This window comes from Silurus aristotelis, assembly GCF_946808225.1.
Source record: "Silurus aristotelis genome assembly, chromosome: 18".
Classification (NCBI taxonomy): Eukaryota; Metazoa; Chordata; class Actinopteri; order Siluriformes; family Siluridae; genus Silurus; species Silurus aristotelis.
In genome coordinates this window covers 22669421-22682549 of record NC_139591.1, presented here as the reverse complement: position 1 = coordinate 22682549, position 13129 = coordinate 22669421, and positions in this window count along the sequence as shown.

The following is a 13129-nucleotide window of genomic DNA, read 5'->3' as shown; positions in this document are numbered from 1 at the left end:
CTCTGGGTGCCACGAAGAAAACTGATTTAGTCTCAGATACACTTACAAGGACATTTGCAAGACGTTTCAACAAAAGCTGGACATCGTGAGGGAACGTCGCCAAAACAAATTGTTAGGTTTTTTATGAACTTTTTATACTTTTATTTACTTTAAAACTTACACAAAACACAAACTTTACCTTTATTTTAAATCCCCAGGAAAAAATGCACAAAAACGCAGGGGAAACCCGGGGTGATTTTATGAGGTGAATATCGATGCTTCTGCTGGAGATGATGTGGGAGGTGCAGTTGTGGCTCCAGTGAAAGGAGACGTGTTGAATTGTGTTCATTGGGTTTCTTGCTTTAGTGATAACGTTCATTCTCACTGTATGAGATTCCTGTCTGTGATGCAGCTCTCTGTTCTTCTGCACTTCTCTATAATACTGATGGTTTCTATGGTGTCATAATGATGGAATTAAGGGGTGGATTGATTCAGGCAGGGCACCACTGAAGGTCTCGGTGTGAAATGCACGCTCCAATACTGGTAATGAATGATCCATTTTAAAAGTCTGCCACATCATTTACAGATTCTGGTACTAAAAGTGACAGTTGATGGATCTGTAATTAATAAAAACATAAAACCTGGTTTTCAGGTGACAGAAGCTTAAGGTTGATCTCCATAAATCTTTGAATTTTCATCTCAGAGTGCTCGCTGCTTAAATGCTGTCGGCTTCATTTCCTAAAGTGAATCCGTCTAATTATTCAGGATGAAATCACCCTGACGGGGAAATGAAATGACCAGAAACGAACGTGCCAATGTGATAACGCTGCTCGATCCCGCCGCCTGGAAATGGCCAAACATAGCCACTTCTGAAATAAGTACGAGTCGGACGAGGACAGAGAAGGTGCTTCTTTTCTTCTGAACACCTCCAGATTTAAACTCGATGTAAACTCATTACAAAAATGAACGAATAAAAAAGAGAAAGAGAAAGCAAAGATTATAACCTATAATTAATTTTCACAAGAAAGCCATATTTATCCTGGACCGTTAAAAAAACAGTCGACTCAGTACATTCTCTTTCAAATGAATTTGTTGGGCTTTATTTTAATGCTCCACTGATTCGTGGAGATACATTTTTTTGTCCTGCTTTGCCTTAGAGTTATTGAATAAAAGTCTAGGAAAATTCTTAGAATGGTTTCTTTTTGTGTGGCAATAATTTGGCAGGTAAAAGCACCCTCTGTTTTTGCCTGGTTTAATCAAACGTCTTCCAATCACAATCAATTGGGAGGTGAACATGATTGTCTTGACTTTCTTTAGTTCTTGACCCGAGTTGCACCATTTGACGTAAAGTCAATCCTGAACTACAGATTCCGAGATGTGAAAAATGTCAAAGTATGTCATCAGCAGTAGTGAAAAAACATCATTGCACACAGAGATTATAAACCATAAAGACAGAAATGTTTGTGGACACCTGATCATATGATTGGTATGTGCTTCTTTTTGAACATCCCATTCCACATTTAATCCTTTTTAGCCCTTATAATAAGATCCATTCTTCTGAGAAAATGTTTCAATAGCTTTGTGCATGTGGAGGAGCTCAAAGAAGGACAATTGAGATCTTCAACTCCAAGCCATTTAAACCATATCCTGGGTTCCTACACGTTTTGGAAATGTATGAAAAAAGGATGGAATTAGATTTTGAGTGTTCTGGACCACTGGTCTGAATTTGATTCCTGGTCTGGATTAGTGCAAGCGAAAAAAATACACTGAAAAAACATTTGCGTTTCCATACTACTGCACTGTTCTGTTTTTCTAAAATATACAATTTGTAAAAATATATTTTTTTTTTTAAGAAAAAAAGGAGGCTACACTAATCCAGATACATTTCAAAACATTTAGATTTTGTCTAAAAACGCTTCACGTCCACTTCTTCATTTTTAATCGTTTCCCAAAAGTTGCTCATCCGCACTGAAACGTCTGAAAACGCTCGCATCCCTGTACCGCGCATGAGCAAAACGTCCGGCGTCTTTAAAAAGACGCGACAAATGACTCAAACACAAAAACATTGTTTTCAAAAAGCTACATTTTCGTTGATTGAAAACGACGTCTTGGTCTGGACAGAAGGTTAAAATGGGTAGATGTTTATGCATTTTCAAACATAAACATATTGTGATGATGTGGCCAAAATGTGTTTTTGTTAATAGACTTTAGTTCTGTTTTGTAGTTTTTTTGGTGAACTGCAGATGAACAATCCTTCCGTTGCTGTAGGATTGAAGGTTTGCAGTTTAAAAAAGACATTTCTAAATAATAAACATTGCACTGTTCTAGAATTTCAGTTGGAATAAAATGCTGTACATCGAACGTGGATCTGTATGAGCTGCAGTAACCACAACCTTCTGGCAAATATTTGATAATATGGTAGCAAACATCCGAGATTCTGACTCTGACACACATCAGATATTTTAGTAGAACGCCTGTTAAAGTTGGAATTAAACATTTTTATTTCGGATAGTAAATCCTTAGGATAGTCTGCATATTTGAGTCTGGAAAAGTTTGGAATTCTGAAACGAGAAATGTGTAGGACCCTGTACATTTCTTTATAAAGCCGCTTTGTCTTGGAACAGGTTTGGTTCTCCTAGTTATAATGAAGAGAAAATTCCATGCTACCAAATCCAAAGACGTCTGATATAATCATGTGCCTCTGACTTCATGGTTAGAGTTTGAGGAAGAACCACACATGGTTGAAAAAAGTCTATACTTTTGCCTTATATCTATCTCCATCACCAGGAACATGATCCAAAATACCACCATGGATGCTGTCAATTTTGTCTGTCTACAGTACATCTGCTTAAACTGATCATCTTCCACAGCTTCAAATTTCATGCGAGTCCTGGCATCAGTGCCACCGCGCTCATTATCTCATAGATCACTGACTGGCTGTCGTACATCTGCAAGGCATTCTGAAACTAAACCCGAATCCACACTATGTTTTTGTTCGAAAATGTTTTTTTTCTCTCTGTTCTGGCCAACCGTCCACACTGAGATACAGCTTTTTAAAGACGCTCTCCAAAGGGGAGACATTTCAACATGGTGTTTTTGCGTCTCAGTGTGGACTGTGTGTATAAACGAATGTTTTCTAAATGATGACATTGTTTTTGTCATTGCTGCAACGTTTTAAAAATCCGGTAATTTAAATACACCAGGAGTAAATGAGGCAGGTCAAAGCGTCTTAGTTTTTGCTCACGTGCAGATTAGAGACATGAGAGTTTTTAGATAAAAACACAGTTTTCAGATTTATCCAGATCGATGTAGACGTAGCCTTAGAGACCAGCATTTGTTCCCATGTCCCTGACACTTTTGTGCTGAATTTTTCATGCGGTTGAAAAAGATGTGTCAGAAAGAAAGGATGTTTTTGGTTGGTGCTAACAGCAAAAGGTTTGAGATGTTAAACTGAATTTTTTTCTCCTGTTAAAACACTGCTGGTAGCAAAAATGGTGTCCCAATGTGACAACCAGAGGTGCCAAATGTACACACATCCTTCACTTAAGTAAAAGTGCAGATTCTGGTGTTTTGAAAGACTCTGGTAAAAGTTCTGACTTCACTTTTTTTACTCAAGTTAAAGAAAAGAAGTTTGGGCTTTGACATGTACTTCAGTAAAAACTAGTCATTACTATTTCCTGTTTTAGTGTCAAGCTGGTCATATCACATCATATTAATATTAGGGCTGTCAATCGATTAAAATATATAATCGTGATTAATCGCATGATTGTCACGATTCAACTCACAATTAATCACAATCGCACATTTGTATCTGTTCTAAATGTACCTTTAATTGATACTTTTTGATACTAATTAACATGCGCATGGACAAATATTGATGCTTTATGCAAATGTATGATTATTATTATTAGTGAAACAAAACTCAACATAGAGCGTAAAGACAAAACATTCTTGTAAATGTTTTAGAGTAATTATGGTGTTTTAAATGACGTAAAAATTATCAGGACACAAAACGGAACCTTTGCTATGTTTCCACACGGACGGTTAATGAGGTGATACTGGAGAAACTGTACCTCTTATAATTTTCAAACGGATTACAAAAAATAGAAAATATTTGTTTTCGATGTGAATTGATTTATTTAAAACTAGACATTTCAAGCTTTCTATAGATATATTTATTATATCTGTGAGGCAAATATTTACTGAGATTTAGGTAGTTTTATTTTTGTGTATGTGAAGAGAGATGACAGTGACGGCAGAGAGCGCCCTCTGTCTGTTTTCTTTATTTTACAAAAGCACAGCGTTTTTAATTTTGCTATTATGTGTGTATAAAAGTAGATCCTTTACAGATTCAAATGATGCACTGCTCTAATCTGTACGATCAAAAAACACAAAGTAATTAAAGTTTCGCCGTTATGAGGGAAAAATGCCACAAAACGCGCCGGCGCGTTTATTGACCCCAGAGGGTTCATTGTGTTCATCATGGCGTATTTTGCTGCTGATTTAAGACTTGGCACGTCAGTAAAACAAATGTTTACTGATTTAATCTTGGATTTTTTATTTTTTTTTTTTATCTGAGTAAAGGACGTCGTGAATAAACGTGTGTTGTGCTGAAGGTTTTAATTTCGCCTGTTTTCATTTATTTACTTATATCTTTAATAAAAATGGTCAAACAGAAATGCTTGCTGCATTACTCACGCATTAATAAGATTTGTGCCATTAGAATCAATTTGCATTAACGTGTTAATTTTGACAGCCCTAATTAATATATTAATACAAAAAATAATTTCAATTTTGTTACCTAATGAATGTATCCAGGCTGAATAAAGAACACAAGCAGAGAAAAGATGATGATCAGGAAAGCCTACGTCTGTGATGTGTGAGACAGGAAATGATACACCAGTGGTAGATTGAAAAAGCAACACAATGACAGGAAATTGGTTTATTGGCTGAAAAAAAAAAAGACATTTCACCAAATAGATTAAAAGTAAAGTAACGAGGCTGTTTTTAAAATGTAAGAAGTAGAAAGTACAGATATTTGTGTAAAAAAATGTAATTAGTAAAAAGTTGTCCGAAAAATAAATAGTGATGTAAAATACTGATACCAGAAAAATCTACTTAAATACAGTAACGAAAAATTTGAACTTCATAACTTCTCTCCTCTGGTGACATTCAACCAATAATACTGTAAACAATGAACAAATTACAAACGTCACAGATAATAAGATGTAAAGATTTTTTTTATTAAAGTCTACAGGAGGTTAATGGAGATTATGTCCAGTGTCTGCTGACTCTCAGGGAAACACATATACACTCAGGAAACGTCAGTTCTACCTGACTTTATTTTGTCCCCTAAACTCCTTCTTTAATCAAACCCAACTGGGAACGGATTTGCTGATTTGTAAAATCTAAAAATACAACCCTCGTCTCATCTCTCCTGCACTCCTCCCTGTACCTCATTGTCAATGCATCAGTGATCTCAGGCAAATTTCCTGGCTTATTTAATCAGCTCTGGGTAACTCTGCTGCTCAGGAAGCCAATATTTAATCTGCCACAATTAGAGAACAACAGACTGACCTTCAGAATTATTTATTTATATATTATTGATGTTATGAAAAGTGGATCAGTGATGGTATAGATGTCAATCATTGATGGCAAGGAGGTGGATCGGTTCTGGTATAGAGCTGGATCATTGATGTAATGGAAGTGGATCATTTCTGGTATATAGGAGTGGATCTTTAATGGTATGGAGATGGTATGGAAGTGGATCATTGATGATATGGAAAGGGATCAGTGATGGTATATGGGAGTGGATCATTGACGTTATGGAAGTAGATTACTGATTATATGGAAAGGAATCAGTTCTGGTATGGGGTGGATTATTGATGTCATGGAGGTCGATCAATTGTGGTATGGGAGAGGATCATTATTATCGCAGAATGTGGATCATTAATGGTATGGAGATGGATCCGTTCGGGTATGGAAGTGGATTGTTAATGGTATGAAGGGGTGATCATTAATGGTATGAAAGTAGATCAGTGATGATGGAAAGGGATTAGCTTCTGGTATGGGGTGGATTACTGAGATTATAAAAGTGGTCCATTGATGGTATGGACCTGGAGTATTGTTGTCAAGGAGATGGATGATAGATGTTATGGTAGTGGATCATATGGAGTGGTGATCCCAACCATGACAATTCGGAGGCACTTTCAAAAACTATGCCAACTCTATACCTCTCTCTGCAACTCTCAACCACCATGTCCACTGTCAGTCAGTCTCAACAATTCAATTCAATTCAATTCAATCCAAGCCAATTCAAGTTTATTTCTTTAGCACCTTTCACAACAGACATTGTCTCAACGCAGGTTTACAGAATGTAAGAATTTTAGAACAAAAATATAAGGGTATTATGTGTATTTATCCCTGATAAGCAAGCCTGGGGTGAGTGTGGTAAGGAAAAACTCCCTGAGGTGTTATGGGTAAAAAATCCTTGAGAGGAACCAGACCCAAAAGGGAACCTCGTTCTCATTTGATTGGCATCAAGAGTGTGATTTAAACCTCATTGAAACATTGCAAAGACTGAAAAGTAAGAACTATTATGAGCACTGCTATGTATAAAAAAAACTTTCTTTCGGCTTCTCCCATTAGGGGTCGCCACAGCGGATCATCCATATTCATGATCCACATGTTTGATTTGGCACATGTTTTTACGCTGGATGCCCTTCCTAACACAACCCTCCCCATTTATCCTGGCTTTGGACTGGCACTAAGAGTCCACTGGCGTGTGCAACCGTAATTGCTGGGGTTGGTTCCCTGACCGGGAATAAGCACTACTATGAATAATTATAAATATTAATGATGATCTTCCTACAGACTAATACAGTCAGTTGAAGTTGTGGAACCAGGAGCTCCTGAGCAACTCATAAATACGTTCCACTGTGTCGACTCTTTGGACCGTGTCCATGCCCACTCCCTGCCACTCCCAGTCAGTTTGATCAAAAATGCCCACTCTTAGCCATATTAACAATCATGGCCAATATCAGCCACCTCTCAAACTCTCAACAATTAACTACCACACCCAATCTGAGCCACTCTCACACCCATGCCTACTCTCAGTCACATCTCCATCAGGTAAAATACCAGACTAAGTGCACTCACACATACTTGTTTTTTCATACACACAGTAATTAGCATGAACATAGTGACTTGGTGCAGCAACAACTAATGAAAGTGAAGACATATGATCCATCTTCTGTACTGTAAGTGAGCATCCAACTGAAAATTCTCACGCTGACTTCATACAGTAGTACAGTGACTGATGTTGTTGCTGGTTTAATGCCCACCCATTTGTATACTTTATTGGTGTGCGAAACAGAACACAATACCACAACCCAAAAAGGAGATCGTATACAGAGTGTCTTCCAGTTTACAAGGTCTGTGCGCTGAGAGTGCTATCAGGCTAAAAACCCTGCTGGAGAGACTGGTAGAGTGTGAAACGAGTGTGATACAGGACAGGTTTTTTTTAATAACAAGTGCTTTCATTCCAGCATTTCAGATAGAGAGCAGAGAAGATCCTCACTGCCTAGAGGAGGGTGGGGGGTCTGGTGTGGAACAGTGTGTGATAAATGATTTAAGATAGGTGGGTGCTGTTCCATTTCTGGCTTTGAAAGCAAGCATTCATGTTTTAAATCTGATACGAGCAGCTACAGGAAGCCTGTGGAGGGATTCATGGGGCGGTGTGGGAGAACGCTGGAAAATCAGGATGTGACTGGGAATAATTAGCATATTATTTTCTTTATTTAGTTTCTTTATGTTGGTGGTAAATGAGTATCATAGCATACAAATATAAACATATATTACGCAATATGCAGCTTATACAATAATGACACCATGGTAGATATCATTTGAAATAAAATTCTCAACCTAAACTCAGGAATAAAATAAAAAATAGACATGAAACGAAAACAGGGGCAATGTGATGCTTGACTTTCAGGCCCTTTTAGTATGAATTGAAGTGCATGTTAAAATGAAACCGAATGAGGTCTTGACTCCACATGTCCGGTATGAATTGGTCTAAAAGTACCTTTTCTCCAGAGGACACCGCAGTCATTTCATTCCTTTTTCATTTCACATACCAGAGAGAAGAGTAAACATGCAATAAAGCGTGTTAGTCGTTCGTATTTTGTTCACCTGAGAGACATAATTGCCAAACAACAGACATCACACTGGCAGAATATCATCTACGCCGTGTCTCCGAATCACTCATCCCCGTTGGATTGAGTTCAAGCGTGACAACGCCGTAGTTTTTTCCTTCTCAACACGCCTGGGAACAGAGCTTACTCGCAATCGCTTACAAGCTGTTGGCCAGATGTGTGTGGAATAATCCATCAACCTATTTAGGAACCCTGCCAGCCGTACACCACCGTAATCCTTCATTGTGAGCGAGTTGGTAACATGGAAATGTAGTCGTGAAAGAAGTGCCAGCTTTTGTACGCTTTCGTAAGCAGCACCTGCTCAGCGAACACTCCTTCGGGTATCAAGGAAAATGACGGCTTGTTAAAACGGTTATCGAGTTGAGCAGGACACGATTCGGAAAAAGATTAACATCTGTCCTGTAGTCTGTGGTATTGTAACTAAAAATAAATTGATATCTATATTTCTGACAAGAGAATATTTAAAAGAATTATGCAACACAATCTTTTAGAGTTCGCACACATTTCTCATCATTCACAGGAACCAAAGTTCCAGAGGAGGTTCCAGCTGAGGTTCAAGCATTAAGACGACAACACGCTACAACAATAATCACATATAATAATATGAATATCTGTAGGATTGATGCTTCCACTGCAAAAATCTATTGATCAAATCTAATGATTTTTATCATTATTTTGAGATGATATTAAAGTTGGTTACTTTACCTGCAAATTGAACTTAATTACCATCAGAAACATCATTTGAGTCCTTGTATCTTTTAAGACTTTATTTTAGCTGAATTGACTGTTTTTAAAGGTTGCCAAGTAAACGAATACTCAATAATCACACTTGGGACTTTGTATTGTTTATTCCAAACGCTTTTTTTTTATGTCGACCAACTTAATAAAAAATTATAAATATTAGCGTCTGCAGTAATAAAGTCACCACTCTTTCCAATCGTTATCCAGTATAGTTATTATTTTTTTAAACTTTCTTCTTCATACAAAATACTTTTTACTACAGTAAGTTGTTCTGCAGTTTGATTTCAGTTTCTTATGTTGACTTTTTTCAGTGTTCAGTGACGACAAAATCCATTCAATAATGTTTTATATTGCAATACGTAATAATCTTGATTTCTTCTCACTTCTCACTCACACTTCTTCCTCTTTCGGCTGCTTCCATTAGGGGGCACCACAGCGAATCATCCGTCTCCATACCCCCCTGTCCTCTACATCTTTCTCTTTCACACCAACTACTTGCATGTCTTCCCTCATCACATCCATAAACCTCCTCCTTGGTCTTCCTCTTTTCCTCCTTCCTGGTGTCTCCATCCTCAGCATTCTCCTTCTGATATACCCCATGTCCCTCCTCTGAACATGTCCAAACCATCTCAATCTCACCTCCCTCACCTTGTCTCCAAAACGTCCTACATGCTCTGTCCCTCTAATAAACTCATTTCTATTCCTGTCCATCGTCGTCACTCCCAACAAACATCTCAACATCTTTGCATAATCTTGATTTATACAGTAATATTGTTTCTGGTTTAATTGCTTTGTCTCATTTTAAGAAAGAATCTAGAATGATGACGATTGTTAAATTTAAAGGAATTCTTCTGCTTAGTGGTTCTGTATTTTAAAGCTTTTTACACAAATGAATAAAAGCAAACTTTAAAAAAGAATTAACAAGCCAGTTCACTAAATAAATGTTTTAATGATTATTTTGACATATTTTGTTCTTTTCAAAAGCCCAGATATGTTTTCTTATTTTAAGTGTAATTATCTTACTACACTGGCAGATCATTTGACTGTATTCCTGTCTGTATCTTCTCAAACCAGGCATTTATTTCTTAATAATCAATCGGTGTATGTTTGTAAGAGCATTATGACCCCAACAGTGTTTTTGTTCATCATGTACCGATCTGCAACGCAACGCTCTCGTAGTCGTCACGGAGGTCTATAACTTCATTCTCTCCGTCATTAAACTTTGGATATCTCTTATTTACGTCCTGCTGTACGTGTGGCTGATATTCCTGGATCCATATTGGAGAGACTGAACATGAACGTTTTCAGTTTACATCTCAGAGTGTTTGATGTCTCGGAGGAGGATCAATGATACGTGTGCTGTAGGTGTAAATACGGCAATTAGCAGCATTCAAAAAATGTTTTTTATTTATTTGCGAAAACTTCTGTATAAATACAAAAGTGCAGCAAGGTGTATTCCCCAGTGGTGGACAGTCAAGTCAAGTCAAGTCAAGTCAAGTCAAGTCAATTCAAGTCAAGTCAAGTTTATTTTTATTGCGCTTTTCAAAACAGACATTGTCTCAAAGCAGCTTTACAGAAATCAACAGTTAAGTTAAATGATGTGTGTTTATCCCTGATGAGCAGCCATGGAGACTGTGGCAAGGAAAAACTCCCTTAAATGTTACGAGGAAGAAACCTTGAGAGGAACCAGACTCAAAAGGAGAACCTCATCCTCATTTGGGTGACATCAAGAGTGTGATTATAGTCTTTAAACACTACAGAACACTGGAGAGTGAGAACTAACATGAGCACTGGAGTGTGTGATTATAAGTAACAGTAAGGAAGTAAATATAATTTGTTACTGTACTTAAGTTGCTTTTTCGTGTACTTTACTGAAGTATTTTCATTTAGGGAGACTTTTACTTTAATCTCACTATATTTTACAGTCAAATATCTACTTCTCCGTCAACTACAATAAACTGCTTAACTGCATTGGAACCTGTTTTAACTCTTTCTACCTGACTGCTAACGTTATTCCAGAAATGCACCCAGCGCTTACAAGCTAACGTTCTTTGCTGTATGTAAACTAATATAGCGTAATAGTGTAGCTGAGACTTTCATAGCCATCAGCTAAAGTACTTCCACTTTTTTTTGTTTTCCTGTTTAGTATTTACATCGGCTCTTCTTGTATCCAAACTCAGTGTGAGCTTTGAAGATGGAATGCTACGTGTGGTGCAGCAGTACATGAACTTCAGTTTGATGAGCTTCCTGATCTCCCAGGTGTTGAAACAATAACGAGGAATCGTTGCCGCGTCTTGTTTCCACGCGCATCACTTAAATCACGTGTCTGCTTCTCATTAACTCCGAGACAAACAGCAAAGGAGCGCTCTGATAGACGCCGCAGCGTCCGCACAGCGCCGTCTCCGAGCGCAGACGATCCCAAGCCGTATATTTCAATCTCTTTTTCCATTACGGCGTAATAAAGACAACAGAATCGCATACCTGCTTCGAAATGCATTCCCGTTGTAACCGGCTCGGCTTTTTAAAGATGCAGGATGCACTTAGCGCTTGACTGACACTCCATTAGTTTACCTCTTGCTGATGGAAATGTTTCGCAGACTTCATTGGCTTGTGGGTGGATGTATTCAATCAAGCTGCTTTCATTTGATATTAGATTGATAGCTCATAATTACAGAAAGGAAAATGGTTAATTAGATGAGAAATGAAAAACCCATGAGCTGCTGATTGATTATGTGAAAATGTGGGTCGTTACTAAAAAGGAGTCTAGATAATTAATACAAAAAAAAAAAACCAATAGGAATCAATACCTCAGCTTGGAGTCACATCCATAATATCAGGTTGTCCTTTGAAAGGTTTATTAAGGCTGTGCAAGGCTTTTCTTCTGTACATATGAAGCATTTTTGATTGCAGTGATTGTTCAGGATTGAGACTGCCTTTCAAATAGTACATGCATAATCAAAACAGCACTCCAGGAAGCTCCTTTTTTAATTACGTTACTTGTGATACTGAATTGAAGAAATCGTTCAGTGTCTTCTTTTGAGTGTGTGTAATAATAAAGTCTGAGGATTCATTAATCAACAAACCTTGCCGGGTTTCTTACGACAGTCCTGGTGTTCTTAATGTTACGCGTTCAAGAAACAGCAAAGAAATGAGATATTGTCGTCTGACGTTCTCAAAGAAACTGCCTGGCCAAAAAAAGATGAGTGAGTAGCTTTTCATTTCTAGATCACTCATTCTGTGGTCATAAAAAATGTTCAGAATTTTCAGAAGGGTCAAATTATTAGCCTACATCAATTAAAGAACTAGGAGGTTCGGTGGGTCAAAAAATGACTGTTGCATCATTAAAACCTGGAAGGATAGTAGTGATCTATCATGTTCGTGGAGGAAATGTGGTCGGGAACGATCTTGAACTGTGGAAGGCCATCAGGGCCAGCAAGGCCTTCGCTGCTGTACTACACTCTCAGAATCAATAACTTCAGTTTTGATTTATTGTTGTCCAGGAATATGTATTCAATTATTCACAACAGCTTATTAGTTTTTTTCCACAGCTTTTCTCTCAATTGTGCTGCTTTAAGTAGTTTCTATCCAATCAGATTTCAGCCGTCACGTCAGGTGTTGCCGCAGTCATAAGAATCTGCCGTGAGGCCTTCAGAATCAGCACTGTTACTGCAACCAAACAGATTTCAATTTTGTGCCGTTAAGGACCTCTAGCAGGTGTCCGATAACATTAGCATTTTCACCTCCTTTGATTGGACTGTCAGAGAGCGCACTAGTCAGAGCTCACGACCCGCATCTGTAACAAACTGCACAAGCTCACATATATTCGTCTGAATTTCAGAGCTGTTTTTTCATTTCACAACGACTGACCAAGGAGAAGAAACTGATTTCATTGTAGATACACTTACAAAGACATTTGCAAGAAAAGCAGGACATCGAGAGGAAAGTCACCAAAACAGTTGTTTTTTCATGAACTATTTATACATTTGTGTTTTCTTTCCTGTAGAATTTGCAGAAAACTAATTTTAAATCCCCAGGAAAACCATGATGCTTTGATGAGGTGAAAATCGATGCTTCTGCTGGAGATTATGTATGCGGGAGGTGCAGTTGTGGCTCCAGTGAAAGGAGACGTGTTGAACTGTGTTCATTGGGTTTCTTGCCTTAGTAATGACATTCGTTCTCACTGTATGAGATCCTGT